We start from the raw sequence: 15,585 nt of genomic DNA, 5'->3' as shown, positions 1-15,585 counted from the left end.
TCAATGGACAGTGTAGGGAGAAAAGTTCCTGGCTCCTTGAATGCCGTTTCTGTAGACACTGCGATCAATGTGGGAGATATGTCAAGATGTGTGTTGGTTTTGAGGACGGCTCTCTGGAGAGTCTTAGCAAAGAGGTCACACGGATAATCTGAGCAATTCTCAGAGACACTGAGACCAAGCTCCACAATTCCTCCTGGCACTTTCCCTGTAGGAGATACCGCAAGACGTTTCTGTATATTGGGCACTGCGCTCTGCAGGGTGTTAGCAGAGACTTTCCCAGGACAGTGAAACCCTATGTCAGAGACACTGAGAAGAAGCCCCAATGTTCCCTCCAGGCACTTTCAGTGTGGGTGCCTTCTCCACGTGGTTCCTGGTTTCACTGCAGCTCTGAAGAGAATGTTAGGAAAGAGGTAACCGGGACAGTGCAAACAGTACTCAAAGACAGGGAGAGCAAGCTCTCTTGGCACTTCGGATGTGGGACATACAGCGAGAGGTTTGCTGCTTTTACATTTGGCTGTTGGGAGATTTACAGCACAAAGATATCTAGTTGATTTGAAGCAGTTCCGAGAAAGTCTAAACATAATCCCCACTTGTCCGTCCTGGCATTTTCCATGTGGGAGATATAGCAGGATGTATGTTGGTTTTAAGGAACAGTCCGCAGACAATGTGAGTAGAAAAGTTCCTGGCTCCTTGAATGCCGTTTCAGGAGACACTGCGATCAATGTGGGAGATATGTCAAGATGTGTGTTGGTTTTGAGGACGGCTCTCTGGAGAGTCTTAGCAAAGAAGTCACACGGATAATCTGAGCAATTCTCAGAGACACTGAGACCAAGCTCCACAATTCCTCCTGGCACTTTCCCTGTAGGAGATACTGCAAGACGTTTCTGTATATTGGGCACAGCGCTCTGCAGGGTGTTAGCAGAGACTTTCCCAGGACAGTGAAACCCTATGTCAGAGACACTGAGAAGAAGCCCCAATGTTCCCTCCAGGCACTTTCAGTGTGGGTGCCTTCTCCACGTGGTTCCTGGTTTCACTGCAGCTCTGAAGAGAATGTTAGCAAAGAGGTAACCGGGACAGTGCAAACAGTACTCAAAGACAGGGAGAGCAAGCTCTCTTGGCACTTTGGATGTGGGACATACAGCGAGAGGTTTGCTGCTTTTACATTTGGCTGTTGGGAGATTTACAGCACAAAGATATCTAGTTGATTTGACGCAGTTCCGAGAAAGTCTAAACATAATCCCCACTTGTCCCTCCTGGCATTTTCCATGTGGGAGATACAGCAGGATGTATATTGGTTTTAAGGAACTGTCCCCGGACAGTGTGGGCAGAAAAGTTCCTGGCTCCTTGAATGCCGTTTCTGGAGACACTGCGATCAATGTGGGAGATATGTCAAGATGTGTGTTGGTTTTGAGGACGGCTCTCTGGAGAGTCTTAGCAAAGAGGTCACACGGATAATCTGAGCAATTCTCAGAGACACTGAGACCAAGCTCCACAATTCCTCCTGGCACTTTCCCTGTAGGAGATACCGCAAGACGTTTCTGTATATTGGGCAGAGCGCTCTGCAGGGTGTTAGCAGAGACTTTCCCGGGAGAGTAAAACCCCATATCAGAGACACTGAGAAGAAGCCCCAATGTTCCTTCCAGGCACTTTCAGTGTGGGTGCCTTCTCCACGTGGTTCCTGGTTTCACTGCAGCTCTGAAGAGAATGTTAGCAAAGAGGTAACCGGGACATTGCAAACAGTACTCAAAGACAGGGAGAGCAAGCTCTCTTGGCACTTCGGATGTGGGACATACAGCGAGAGGTTTGCTGCTTTTACATTTGGCTGTTGGGAGATTTACAGCACAAAGATATCTAGTTGATTTGATGCAGTTCCGAGAAAGTCTAAACATAATCCCCACTTGTCCGTCCTGGCATTTTCCATGTGGGAGATATAGCAGGATGTATGTTGGTTTTAAGGAACAGTCCTCAGACAATGTGGGTAGAAAAGTTCCTGGCTCCTTGAATGCCGTTTCTGTAGACCCTGCGATCAATGAGGGAGATATGTCAAGATGTGTGTTGGTTTTGAGGACGGCTCTCTGGAGAGTCTTAGCAAAGAAGTCACACGGATAATCAGAGGAATTCGCAGAGACACTGAGACCAAGCTCCACAATTCCTCCTGGCACTTTCCCTGTAGGAGATACCGCAAGACGTTTCTGTATATTGGGCACAGCGCTCTGCAGGGTGTTAGCAGAGACTTTCCCGGGACAGTGAAACCCGACATCAGAGACACTGAGAAGAAGCCCCAATGTTCCCTCCAGGCACTTTCAGTGTGGGTGCCTTCTCCACGTGGTTCCTGGTTTCACTGCAGCTCTGAAGAGAATGTTAGCAAAGAGGTAATTGGGACAGTGCAAACAGTACTCAAAGACAGGGAGAGCAAGCTCTACGTTACTCTCTTGGCACTTTCGATGTGGGACATACAGCGAGATGTTTGCTGCTTTTGCGTTTGGCTGTTGGGAGATTTACAGCACAAAGATATCTAGTTGATTTGAAGCAGTTCCGAGAAAGTCTAAGCATAATCCTCACTTTTCCCTCCTGGCACTTTCCATGTGGGAGATATAGCAGGATGTATATTGGTTTTGAGGACAACTCAATGGACAGTGTAGGGAGAAAAGTTCCTGGCTCCTTGAATGCCGTTTCTGGAGACCCTGCGATCAATGTGGGAGATATGTCAAGATGTGTGTTGGTTTTGAGGACGGCTCTCTGGAGAGTCTTAGCAAAGAGGTCACACGGATAATCAGGGCAATTCTCAGAGACACTGAGACCAAGCTCCACAATTCCTCCTGGCACTTTCCCTGTAGGAGATACCGCAAGACGTTTCTGTATATTGGGCACAGCGCTCTGCAGGGTGTTAGCAGAGACTTTCCCGGGAGAGTAAAACCCGATATCAGAGACACTGAGAAGAAGCCCCAACGTTCCCTCCAGGCACTTTCAGTGTGGGTGCCTTCTCCACGTGGTTCCTGGTTTCACTGCAGCTCTGAAGAGAATGTTAGCAAAGAGGTAACCGGGACATTGCAAACAGTACTCAAAGACAGGGAGAGCAAGCTCTCTTGGCACTTTGGAAGTGGGACATACAGCGAGAGGTTTGCTGCTTTTACATTTGGCTGTTGGGAGATTTACAGCACAAAGATATCTAGTTGATTTGATGCAGTTCCGAGAAAGTCTAAACATAATCCCCACTTGTCCGTCCTGGCATTTTCCATGTGGGAGATATAGCAGGATGTATGTTGGTTTTAAGGAACAGTCCCCGGACAGTGTGGGCAGAAAAGTTCCTGGCTCCTTGAATGCCGTTTCTGGAGACACTGCGATCAATGTGGGAGATATGTCAAGATGTGTGTTGGTTTTGAGGACGGCTCTCTGGAGAGTCTTAGCAAAGAGGTCACACAGATAATCTGAGCAATTCTCAGAGACACTGAGACCAAGCTCCACAATTCCTCCTGGCACTTTCCCTGTAGGAGATACCGCAAGACGTTTCTGTATATTGGGCACAGCGCTCTGCAGGGTGTTAGCAGAGACTTTCCCGGGACAGTGAAACCCTATGTCAGAGACACTGAGAAGAAGCCCCAACGTTCCCTCCAGGCACTTTCAGTGTGGGTGCCTTCTCCACGTGGTTCCTGGTTTCACTGCAGCTCTGAAGAGAATGTTAGCAAAGAGGTAATCGGGACAGTGCAAACAGTACTCAAAGACAGGGAGAGCAAGCTCTACGTTACTCTCTTGGCACTTTGGATGTGGGACATACAGCGAGATGTTTGCTGCTTTTGCGTTTGGCTGTTGGGAGATTTACAGCACAAAGATATCTAGTTGATTTGAAGCAGTTCCGAGAAAGTCTAAGCATAATCCCCATTGTCCGTCCTGGCATTTTCCATGTGGGAGATACAGCAGGATGTATATTGGTTTTAAGGAACAGTCCGCAGACAATGTGGGTAGAAAAGTTCCTGGCTCCTTGAATGCCGTTTCAGGAGACCCTGCGATCAATGAGGGAGATATGTCAAGATGTGTGTTGGTTTTGAGGACGGCTCTCTGGAGAGTCTTAGCAAAGAAGTCACACGGATAATCTGAGCAATTCTCAGAGACACTGAGACCAAGCTCCACAATTCCTCCTGGCACTTTCCCTGTAGGAGATACCGCAAGACGTTTCTGTATATTGGGCACAGCGCTCTGCAGGGTGTTAGCAGAGACTTTCCCGGGAGAGTGAAACCCGACATCAGAGACACTGAGAAGAAGCCCCAATGTTCCCTCCAGGCACTTTCAGTGTGGGTGCCTTCTCCACGTGGCTCCTGGTTTCACTGCAGCTCTGAAGAGAATGTTAGCAAAGAGGTAATTGGGACAGTGCAAACAGTACTCAAAGACAGGGAGAGCAAGCTCTACGTTACTCTCTTGGCACTTTCGATGTGGGACATACAGCGAGATGTTTGCTGCTTTTGCGTTTGGCTGTTGGGAGATTTACAGCACAAAGCTATCTAGTTGATTTGAAGCAGTTCCGAGAAAGTCTAAGCATAATCCTCACTTTTAGCTCCTGGCATTTTCCATGTGGGAGATATAGCAGGATGTATATTGGTTTTGAGGACAACTCAATGGACAGTGTAGGGAGAAAAGTTCCTGGCTCCTTGAATGCCGTTTCTGGAGACCCTGCGATCAATGAGGGAGATATGTCAAGATGTGTGTTGGTTTTGAGGACGGCTCTCTGGAGAGTCTTAGCAAAGAGGTCACATGGATAATCAGAGGAATTCTCAGAGACACTGAGACCAAGCTCCACAATTCCTCCTGGCACTTTCCCTGTAGGAGATACCGCAAGACGTTTCTGTATATTGGGCACAGCGCTCTGCAGGGTGTTAGCAGAGACTTTCCCGGGAGAGTAAAACCCGATATCAGAGACACTGAGAAGAAGCCCCAACGTTCCCTCCAGGCACTTTCAGTGTGGGTGCCTTCTCCACGTGGTTCCTGGTTTCACTGCAGCTCTGAAGAGAATGTTAGCAAAGAGGTAACCGGGACAGTGAAAACAGTACTCAAAGACAGGGAGAGCAAGCTCTCTTGGCACTTTGGAAGTGGGACATACAGCGAGAGGTTTGCTGCTTTTACATTTGGCTGTTGGGAGATTTACAGCACAAAGATATCTAGTTGATTTGACGCAGTACCGAGAAAGTCTAAACATAATCCCCACTTGTCCCTCCTGGCATTTTCCATGTGGGAGATACAGCAGGATGTATATTGGTTTTAAGGAACAGTCCGCAGACACTGTGGGTAGAAAAGTTCCTGGCTCCTTGAATGCCGTTTCTGGAGACACTGCGATCAATGTGGGAGATATGTCAAGATGTGTGTTGGTTTTGAGGACGGCTCTCTGGAGAGTCTTAGCAAAGAGGTCACACGGATAATCTGAGCAATTCTCAGAGACACTGAGACCAAGCTCCACAATTCCTCCTGGCACTTTCCCTGTAGGAGATACCGCAAGACGTTTCTGTATATTGGGCACTGCGCTCTGCAGGGTGTTAGCAGAGACTTTCCCAGGACAGTGAAACCCTATGTCAGAGACACTGAGAAGAAGCCCCAATGTTCCCTCCAGGCACCTTCAGTGTGGGTGCCTTCTCCACGTGGTTCCTGGTTTCACTGCAGCTCTGAAGAGAATGTTAGCAAAGAGGTAATCGGGACAGTGCAAACAGTACTCAAAGACAGGGAGAGCAAGCTCTACGTTACTCTCTTGGCACTTTCGATGTGGGACATACAGCGAGATGTTTGCTGCTTTTGCGTTTGGCTGTTGGGAGATTCACAGCACAAAGATATCTAGTTGATTTGAAGCAGTTCCGAGAAAGTCTAAGCATAATCCTCACTTTTCCCTCCTGGCACTTTCCATGTGGGAGATATAGCAGGATGTATATTGGTTTTGAGGACAACTCAATGGACAGTGTAGGGAGAAAAGTTCCTGGCTCCTTGAATGCCGTTTCTGGAGACCCTGCGATCAATGTGGGAGATATGTCAAGATGTGTGTTGGTTTTGAGGACGGCTCTCTGGAGAGTCTTAGCAAAGAGGTCACACGGATAATCAGGGCAATTCTCAGAGACACTGAGACCAAGCTCCACAATTCCTCCTGGCACTTTCCCTGTAGGAGATACCGCAAGACGTTTCTGTATATTGGGCACAGCGCTCTGCAGGGTGTTAGCAGAGACTTTCCCGGGAGAGTAAAACCCGATATCAGAGACACTGAGAAGAAGCCCCAACGTTCCCTCCAGGCACTTTCAGTGTGGGTGCCTTCTCCACGTGGTTCCTGGTTTCACTGCAGCTCTGAAGAGAATGTTAGCAAAGAGGTAATTGGGACATTGCAAACAGTACTCAAAGACAGGGAGAGCAAGCTCTCTTGGCACTTCGGATGTGGGACATACAGCGAGAGGTTTGCTGCTTTTACATTTGGCTGTTGGGAGATTTACAGCACAAAGATATCTAGTTGATTTGACGCAGTTCCGAGAAAGTCTAAACATAATCCCCACTTGTCCGTCCTGGCATTTTCCATGTGGGAGATACAGCAGGATGTATATTGGTTTTAAGGAACAGTCCGCAGACAATGTGGGTAGAAAAGTTCCTGGCTCCTTGAATGCCGTTTCTGGAGACCCTGCGATCAATGAGGGAGATATGTCAAGATATGTGTTGGTTTTGAGGACGGCTCTCTGGAGAGTCTTAGCAAAGAAGTCACACGGATAATCAGAGGAATTCGCAGAGACACTGAGACCAAGCTCCACAATTCCTCCTGGCACTTTCCCTGTAGGATACCGCAAGACGTTTCTGTATATTGGGCACTGCGCTCTGCAGGGTGTTAGCAGAGACTTTCCCAGGACAGTGAAACCCTATGTCAGAGACACTGAGAAGAAGCCCCAATGTTCCCTCCAGGCACTTTCAGTGTGGGTGCCTTCTCCACGTGGCTCCTGGTTTCACTGCAGCTCTGAAGAGAATGTTAGCAAAGAGGTAATCGGGACAGTGCAAACAGTACTCAAAGACAGAGAGAGCAAGCTCTACGTTACTCTCTTGGCACTTTGGAAGTGGGACATACAGCGAGATGTTTGCTGCTTTTGTGTTTGGCTGTTGGGAGATTTACAGCACAAAGATATCTAGTTGATTTGAAACAGTTCCGAGAAAGTCTAAGCATAATCCTCACTTTTCCCTCCTGGCACTTTCCATGTGGGAGATATAGCAGGATGTATATTGGTTTTGAGGACAACTCAATGGACAGTGGTAGGGAGAAAAGTTCCTGGCTCCTTGAATGCCGTTTCTGGAGACACTGCGATCAATGAGGGAGATATGTCAAGATGTGTGTTGGTTTTGAGGACGGCTCTCTGGAGAGTCTTAGCAAAGAGGTCACACGGATAATCAGGGCAATTCTCAGAGACACTGAGACCAAGCTCCACAATTCCCTCCTGGCACTTTCCTTGTAGGAGATACCGCAAGACGTTTCTGTATATTGGGCACAGCGCTCTGCAGGGTGTTAGCAGAGACTTTCCCGGGAGAGTAAAACCCGATATCAGAGACACTGAGAAGAAGCCCCAACGTTCCCTCCAGGCACTTTCAGTGTGGGTGCCTTCTCCACGTGGCTCCTGGTTTCACTGCAGCTCTGAAGAGAATGTTAGCAAAGAGGTAATCGGGACAGTGCAAACAGTACTCAAAGACAGGGAGAGCAAGCTCTACGTTACTCTCTTGGCACTTTCGATGTGGGACATACAGCGAGATGTTTGCTGCTTTTGCGTTTGGCTGTTGGGAGATTTACAGCACAAAGATGTCTAGTTGATTTGAAGCAGTTCCGAGAAAGTCTAAGCATAATCCTCACTTTTAGCTCCTGGCACTTTCCATGTGGGAGATATAGCAGGATGTATATTGGTTTTGAGGACAACTCAATGGACAGTGTAGGGAGAAAAGTTCCTGGCTCCTTGAATGCCGTTTCTGGAGACACTGCGATCAATGTGGGAGATATGTCAAGATGTGTGTTGGTTTTGAGGACGGCTCTCTGGAGAGTCTTAGCAAAGAGGTCACACGGATAATCTGAGCAATTCTCAGAGACACTGAGACCAAGCTCCACAATTCCTCCTGGCACTTTCCCTGTAGGAGATACCGCAAGACGTTTCTGTATATTGGGCACTGCGCTCTGCAGGGTGTTAGCAGAGACTTTCCCAGGACAGTGAAACCCTATGTCAGAGACACTGAGAAGAAGCCCCAATGTTCCCTCCAGGCACTTTCAGTGTGGGTGCCTTCTCCACGTGGTTCCTGGTTTCACTGCAGCTCTGAAGAGAATGTTAGCAAAGAGGTAACCGGGACAGTGCAAACAGTACTCAAAGACAGGGAGAGCAAGCTCTCTTGGCACTTCGGATGTGGGACATACAGCGAGAGGTTTGCTGCTTTTACATTTGGCTGTTGGGAGATTTACAGCACAAAGATATCTAGTTGATTTGAAGCAGTTCCGAGAAAGTCTAAACATAATCCCCACTTGTCCGTCCTGGCATTTTCCATGTGGGAGATATAGCAGGATGTATGTTGGTTTTAAGGAACAGTCCGCAGACAATGTGAGTAGAAAAGTTCCTGGCTCCTTGAATGCCGTTTCAGGAGACACTGCGATCAATGTGGGAGATATGTCAAGATGTGTGTTGGTTTTGAGGACGGCTCTCTGGAGAGTCTTAGCAAAGAGGTCACACGGATAATCTGAGCAATTCTCAGAGACACTGAGACCAAGCTCCACAATTCCTCCTGGCACTTTCCCTGTAGGAGATACCGCAAGACGTTTCTGTATATTGGGCACAGCGCTCTGCAGGGTGTTAGCAGAGACTTTCCCAGGACAGTGAAACCCTATGTCAGAGACACTGAGAAGAAGCCCCAATGTTCCCTCCAGGCACTTTCAGTGTGGGTGCCTTCTCCACGTGGTTCCTGGTTTCACTGCAGCTCTGAAGAGAATGTTAGCAAAGAGGTAATCGGGACAGTGCAAACAGTACTCAAAGACAGGGAGAGCAAGCTCTCTTGGCACTTCGGATGTGGGACATACAGCGAGAGGTTTGCTGCTTTTACATTTGGCTGTTGGGAGATTTACAGCACAAAGATATCTAGTTGATTTGACGCAGTTCCGAGAAAGTCTAAACATAATCCCCACTTGTCCCTCCTGGCATTTTCCATGTGGGAGATACAGCAGGATGTATATTGGTTTTAAGGAACAGTCCGCAGACAATGTGGGTAGAAAAGTTCCTGGCTCCTTGAATGCCGTTTCTGGAGACCCTGCGATCAATGAGGGAGATATGTCAAGATATGTGTTGGTTTTGAGGACGGCTCTCTGGAGAGTCTTAGCAAAGAAGTCACACGGATAATCAGAGGAATTCGCAGAGACACTGAGACCAAGCTCCACAATTCCTCCTGGCACTTTCCCTGTAGGAGATACCGCAAGACGTTTCTGTATATTGGGCACTGCGCTCTGCAGGGTGTTAGCAGAGACTTTCCCAGGACAGTGAAACCCTATGTCAGAGACACTGAGAAGAAGCCCCAATGTTCCCTCCAGGCACTTTCAGTGTGGGTGCCTTCTCCACGTGGCTCCTGGTTTCACTGCAGCTCTGAAGAGAATGTTAGCAAAGAGGTAATCGGGACAGTGCAAACAGTACTCAAAGACAGAGAGAGCAAGCTCTACGTTACTCTCTTGGCACTTTGGAAGTGGGACATACAGCGAGATGTTTGCTGCTTTTGTGTTTGGCTGTTGGGAGATTTACAGCACAAAGATATCTAGTTGATTTGAAGCAGTTCCGAGAAAGTCTAAGCATAATCCTCACTTTTCCCTCCTGGCACTTTCCATGTGGGAGATATAGCAGGATGTATATTGGTTTTGAGGACAACTCAATGGACAGTGGTAGGGAGAAAAGTTCCTGGCTCCTTGAATGCCGTTTCTGGAGACACTGCGATCAATGTGGGAGATATGTCAAGATGTGTGTTGGTTTTGAGGACGGCTCTCTGGAGAGTCTTAGCAAAGAGGTCACACGGATAATCAGGGCAATTCTCAGAGACACTGAGACCAAGCTCCACAATTCCCTCCTGGCACTTTCCTTGTAGGAGATACCGCAAGACGTTTCTGTATATTGGGCACAGCGCTCTGCAGGGTGTTAGCAGAGACTTTCCCGGGAGAGTAAAACCCGATATCAGAGACACTGAGAAGAAGCCCCAACGTTCCCTCCAGGCACTTTCAGTGTGGGTGCCTTCTCCACGTGGTTCCTGGTTTCGCTGCAGCTCTGAAGAGAATGTTAGCAAAGAGGTAATCGGGACAGTGCAAACAGTACTCAAAGACAGGGAGAGCAAGCTCTACGTTACTCTCTTGGCACTTTCGATGTGGGACATACAGCGAGATGTTTGCTTCTTTTGCGTTTGGCTGTTGGGAGATTTACAGCACAAAGATATCTAGTTGATTTGAAGCAGTTCCGAGAAAGTCTAAGCATAATCCTCACTTTTAGCTCCTGGCACTTTCCATGTGGGAGATATAGCAGGATGTATATTGGTTTTGAGGACAACTCAATGGACAGTGTAGGGAGAAAAGTTCCTGGCTCCTTGAATGCCGTTTCTGGAGACACTGCGATCAATGTGGGAGATATGTCAAGATGTGTGTTGGTTTTGAGGACGGCTCTCTGGAGAGTCTTAGCAAAGAGGTCACACGGATAATCTGAGCAATTCTCAGAGACACTGAGACCAAGCTCCACAATTCCTCCTGGCACTTTCCCTGTAGGAGATACCGCAAGACGTTTCTGTATATTGGGCACAGCGCTCTGCAGGGTGTTAGCAGAGACTTTCCCAGGACAGTGAAACCCTATGTCAGAGACACTGAGAAGAAGCCCCAATGTTCCCTCCAGGCACTTTCAGTGTGGGTGCCTTCTCCACATGGTTCCTGGTTTCACTGCAGCTCTGAAGAGAATGTTAGCAAAGAGGTAACCGGGACAGTGAAAACAGTACTCAAAGACAGGGAGAGCAAGCTCTCTTGGCACTTCGGATGTGGGACATACAGCGAGAGGTTTGCTGCTTTTACATTTGGCTGTTGGGAGATTTACAGCACAAAGATATCTAGTTGATTTGACGCAGTTCCGAGAAAGTCTAAACATAATCCCCACTTGTCCGTCCTGGCATTTTCCATGTGGGAGATACAGCAGGATGTATATTGGTTTTAAGGAACAGTCCGCAGACAATGTGGGTAGAAAAGTTCCTGGCTCCTTGAATGCCGTTTCTGGAGACCCTGCGATCAATGAGGGAGATATGTCAAGATATGTGTTGGTTTTGAGGACGGCTCTCTGGAGAGTCTTAGCAAAGAAGTCACACGGATAATCAGAGGAATTCGCAGAGACACTGAGACCAAGCTCCACAATTCCTCCTGGCACTTTCCCTGTAGGAGATACCGCAAGACGTTTCTGTATATTGGGCACTGCGCTCTGCAGGGTGTTAGCAGAGACTTTCCCAGGACAGTGAAACCCTATGTCAGAGACACTGAGAAGAAGCCCCAATGTTCCCTCCAGGCACTTTCAGTGTGGGTGCCTTCTCCACGTGGCTCCTGGTTTCACTGCAGCTCTGAAGAGAATGTTAGCAAAGAGGTAATCGGGACAGTGCAAACAGTACTCAAAGACAGAGAGAGCAAGCTCTACGTTACTCTCTTGGCACTTTGGAAGTGGGACATACAGCGAGATGTTTGCTGCTTTTGTGTTTGGCTGTTGGGAGATTTACAGCACAAAGATATCTAGTTGATTTGAAGCAGTTCCGAGAAAGTCTAAGCATAATCCTCACTTTTCCCTCCTGGCACTTTCCATGTGGGAGATATAGCAGGATGTATATTGGTTTTGAGGACAACTCAATGGACAGTGGTAGGGAGAAAAGTTCCTGGCTCCTTGAATGCCGTTTCTGGAGACACTGCGATCAATGTGGGAGATATGTCAAGATGTGTGTTGGTTTTGAGGACGGCTCTCTGGAGAGTCTTAGCAAAGAGGTCACACGGATAATCAGGGCAATTCTCAGAGACACTGAGACCAAGCTCCACAATTCCCTCCTGGCACTTTCCTTGTAGGAGATACCGCAAGACGTTTCTGTATATTGGGCACAGCGCTCTGCAGGGTGTTAGCAGAGACTTTCCCGGGAGAGTAAAACCCGATATCAGAGACACTGAGAAGAAGCCCCAACGTTCCCTCCAGGCACTTTCAGTGTGGGTGCCTTCTCCACGTGGTTCCTGGTTTCGCTGCAGCTCTGAAGAGAATGTTAGCAAAGAGGTAATCGGGACAGTGCAAACAGTACTCAAAGACAGGGAGAGCAAGCTCTACGTTACTCTCTTGGCACTTTCGATGTGGGACATACAGCGAGATGTTTGCTTCTTTTGCGTTTGGCTGTTGGGAGATTTACAGCACAAAGATATCTAGTTGATTTGAAGCAGTTCCGAGAAAGTCTAAGCATAATCCTCACTTTTAGCTCCTGGCACTTTCCATGTGGGAGATATAGCAGGATGTATATTGGTTTTGAGGACAACTCAATGGACAGTGTAGGGAGAAAAGTTCCTGGCTCCTTGAATGCCGTTTCTGGAGACACTGCGATCAATGTGGGAGATATGTCAAGATGTGTGTTGGTTTTGAGGACGGCTCTCTGGAGAGTCTTAGCAAAGAGGTCACACGGATAATCTGAGCAATTCTCAGAGACACTGAGACCAAGCTCCACAATTCCTCCTGGCACTTTCCCTGTAGGAGATACCGCAAGACGTTTCTGTATATTGGGCACAGCGCTCTGCAGGGTGTTAGCAGAGACTTTCCCGGGACAGTGAAACCCTATGTCAGAGACACTGAGAAGAAGCCCCAAGGTTCCCTCCAGGCACTTTCAGTGTGGGTGCCTTCTCCACGTGGCTCCTGGTTTCACTGCAGCTCTGAAGAGAATGTTAGCAAAGAGGTAATTGGGACAGTGCAAACAGTACTCAAAGACAGGGAGAGCAAGCTCTACGTTACTCTCTTGGCACTTTCGATGTGGGACATACAGCTAGATGTTTGCTGCTTTTGCGTTTGGCTGTTGGGAGATTTACAGCACAAAGATATCTAGTTGATTTGAAGCAGTTCCGAGAAAGTCTAAGCATAATCCTCACTTTTCCCTCCTGGCACTTTCCATGTGGGAGATATAGCAGGATGTATATTGGTTTTGAGGACAACTCAATGGACAGTGTAGGGAGAAAAGTTCCTGGCTCCTTGAATGCCGTTTCTGGAGGCCCTGCGATCAATGAGGGAGATATGTCAAGATGTGTGTTGGTTTTGAGGACGGCTCTCTGGAGAGTCTTAGCAAAGAAGTCACACGGATAATCAGAGGAATTCTCAGAGACACTGAGACCAAGCTCCACAATTCCTCCTGGCACTTTCCCTGTAGGAGATACCGCAAGACGTTTCTGTATATTGGGCACAGCGCTCTGCAGGGTGTTAGCAGAGACTTTCCCGGGAGAGTAAAACCCTATGTCAGAGACACTGAGAAGAAGCCCCAACGTTCCCTCCAGGCACTTTCAGTGTGGGTGCCTTCTCCACGTGGTTCCTGGTTTCACTGCAGCTCTGAAGAGAATATTAGCAAAGAGGTAATCGGGACAGTGCAAACAGTACTCAAAGACAGGGAGAGCAAGCTCTACGTTACTCTCTTGGCACTTTGGATGTGGGACATACAGCGAGATGTTTGCTGCTTTTGCGTTTGGCTGTTGGGAGATTTACAGCACAAAGATATCTAGTTGATTTGACGCAGTTCCGAGAAAGTCTAAACATAATCCCCACTTCTCCCTCCTGGCATTTTCCATGTGGGAGATACAGCAGGATGTATATTGGTTTTAAGGAACAGTCCGCAGACAATGTGGGTAGGAAAGTTCCTGGCTCCTTGAATGCCGTTTCTGGAGACCCTGCGATCAATGAGGGAGATATGTCAAGATGTGTGTTGGTTTTGAGGACGGCTCTCTGGAGAGTCTTAGCAAAGAGGTCACACGGATAATGAGAGCAATTCTCACAGACACTGAGAACAAGCTCCACAATTCCTCCTGGCACTTTCCCTGTAGGAGATACCGCAAGACGTTTCTGTATATTGGGCACTGCGCTCTGCAGGGTGTTAGCAGAGACTTTCCCGGGACAGTGAAACCCTATGTCAGAGACACTGAGAAGAAGCCCCAATGTTCCCTCCAGACACCTTCAGTGTGGGTGCCTTCTCCACGTGGTTCCTGGTTTCACTGCAGCTCTGAAGAGAATGTTAGCAAAGAGGTAATCGGGACAGTGCAAACAGTACTCAAAGACAGGGAGAGCAAGCTCTACGTTACTCTCTTGGCACTTTCGATGTGGGACATACAGTGAGATGTTTGCTGCTTTTGCGTTTGGCTGTTGGGAGATTTACAGCACAAAGATATCTAGTTGATTTGAAGCAGTTCCGAGAAAGTCTAAGCATAATCCTCACTTTTCCCTCCTGGCACTTTCCATGTGGGAGATATAGCAGGATGTATACTGGTTTTGAGGACAACTCAATGGACAGTGTAGGGAGAAAAGTTCCTGGCTCCTTGAATGCCGTTTCTGGAGACCCTGCGATCAATGAGGGAGATATGTCAAGATGTGTGTTGGTTTTGAGGACGGCTCTCTGGAGAGTCTTAGCAAAGAGGTCACACGGATAATCAGGGCAATTCTCAGAGACACTGAGACCAAGCTCCACAATTCCCTCCTGGCACTTTCCCTGTAGGAGATACCGCAAGACGTTTCTGTATATTGGGCACAGCGCTCTGCAGGGTGTTAGCAGAGACTTTCCCGGGACAGTGAAACCCTATGTCAGAGACACTGAGAAGAAGCCCCAACGTTCCCTCCAGGCACTTTCAGTGTGGGTGCCTTCTCCACGTGGTTCCTGGTTTCACTGCAGCTCTGAAGAGAATGTTAGCAAAGAGGTAACCAGGACATTGCAAACAGTACTCAAAGACAGGGAGAGCAAGCTCTCTTGGCACTTCGGATGTGGGACATACAGCGAGAGGTTTGCTGCTTTTACATTTGGCTGTTGGGAGATTTACAGCACAAAGATATCTAGTTGATTTGATGCAGTTCCGAGAAAGTCTAAACATAATCCCCACTTGTCCGTCCTGGCATTTTCCATGTGGGAGATACAGCAGGATGTATATTGGTTTTAAGGAACTGTCCCCGGACAGTGTGGGCAGAAAAGTTCCTGGCTCCTTGAATGCCGTTTCTGGAGACACTGCGATCAATGTGGGAGATATGTCAAGATGTGTGTTGGTTTTGAGGACGGCTCTCTGGAGAGTCTTAGCAAAGAGGTCACACGGATAATCTGAGCAATTCTCAGAGACACTGAGACCAAGCTCCACAATTCCTCCTGGCACTTTCCCTGTAGGAGATACCGCAAGACGTTTCTGTATATTGGGCACAGCGCTCTGCAGGGTGTTAGCAGAGACTTTCCCGGGAGAGTAAAACCCGATATCAGAGACACTGAGAAGAAGCCCCAATGTTCCCTCCAGGCACTTTCAGTGTGGGTGCCTTCTCCACGTGGTTCCTGGTTTCACTGCAGCTCTGAAGAGAATGTTAGCAAAGA

This window comes from Larus michahellis, chromosome 7 (assembly GCF_964199755.1).
Source record: "Larus michahellis chromosome 7, bLarMic1.1, whole genome shotgun sequence".
Classification (NCBI taxonomy): domain Eukaryota; kingdom Metazoa; phylum Chordata; class Aves; order Charadriiformes; family Laridae; genus Larus; species Larus michahellis.
This window is presented reverse-complemented; position numbering follows the sequence as displayed.